The 1,329-nt window shown below is 29.7% G+C and overlaps 1 protein-coding gene across 2 annotated transcripts in view; it reads left to right on the forward strand.

Annotated features, from left to right (window-relative positions):
- LOC106878636 (QRFP-like peptide receptor) overlaps positions 1-1,329 on the forward strand; it is a 114,729-nt gene that overhangs the window by 69,694 nt on the left and 43,706 nt on the right. Inside the window, exon 3 of one of the 2 annotated variants that reach the window (XM_014927913.2) lies at positions 959-1,003. The exons of the other annotated variant lie outside the window; for it this stretch is intronic. The gene's annotated coding sequence lies outside the window, so the exon portion shown is untranslated. The remainder of the gene's footprint in view (positions 1-958; positions 1,004-1,329) is intronic. 2 annotated transcript variants of the gene reach the window in all.

Here is a 1,329-nt window from a genome sequence, read left to right on the forward strand (position 1 = left end):
AAAACAACGGCAACAATAATGATGGTAGTTGTAATAATAATGATAATAATAATAATAATAATAATAATAATAATAATAATAATGTGATAATAAAATGATAATAAATCGATAAATGCGAATAATTTTTATTATGTATCATAAGTTGTGATTGTTTGGGAGCAATAAAGTTTAGCGTTGTAGAATTCGATTAGCAGATGTTGATGATAATTATGATGGGCATGATGATGGCAACAACAACAACAACAACAATAATAATATAAGTGATAATATTAAGTTAATGTAATAAATTAAATCCATTATCACAGTTAACTTATTGTGTGATTATGAATTGTGTAATAAATCCATTAACGCCATTTCGAAATGAGATTAATGTTAATGCAGACGCATTTCGATATAATCATTTAATCAATACACCTCCCCAACAAAACAATCTGGCCATGTACATATGTTAAAAACTATTGTCATGCTAATTGTCATTCTCACTCTCATCGTCGACGACGACAAATCATCTTCAATATTATTATTATTATTATTATTATTATTATTATTATTATTATTATCATTATTATTATTAGAGCTATAACATACTACATAAGTTAGAAGCGATGTTGTCTTGAGTTTTGGTGATAGCATGTCTCCTCTATGTCAGAGACAAGACCTGATGTCTAAAGTACATAGAGCAAAACATTTTATTGCGACATTTTGTTGCACAGAGACAGTATTCTATTTCCTAATGTAATATATCTAACGAACAAAATTTATAAGTGTAAATATAATACACAATATATATTCATGAATAAATATAATTTATACGCCTTGGCAATTTTACTTAATACATGTCAATCCATTTCTCAGTGTTTATGTGTTTTGATTGTTTTGAAAGTCATTAAGAATTTGGAAGAATTTAGTAAGATAACGTTTCGCACACTATAACTAACTGTAGTTCTCTTTGATATAGACCAAGATTTACTGTTGCTACTGCTCCTCGCACACCATTAAGAAGGTAAGTGTAAACATTAATCGAGGTTCAGTTGTCCCTCACGCGTCATTAACGACTATGGTGTTCGTTAGCACAAACAAATCTTCGTTGTTTCTGATGTCCTCGTCACAAACAATTTCAGTCAACAATGACACAAGCTGGTCACTATAAACACGCATTTTTAACAAGATATGATTTTATGACCATATATACTGCTGTCATCATCAAATTTCCATTGGATGTAGAGATTTATTGTTTATATATTTTATATACATATATAGGTGTGTGTGTGTGTGTGTGTGTGTGTGTGTGTGTGTGTGTGTGTGTGTGTGTGTGTGTGTGTGTGTGTG

Source organism: Octopus bimaculoides, chromosome 17, assembly GCF_001194135.2.
Source record: "Octopus bimaculoides isolate UCB-OBI-ISO-001 chromosome 17, ASM119413v2, whole genome shotgun sequence".
NCBI lineage: Eukaryota > Metazoa > Mollusca > Cephalopoda > Octopoda > Octopodidae > Octopus > Octopus bimaculoides.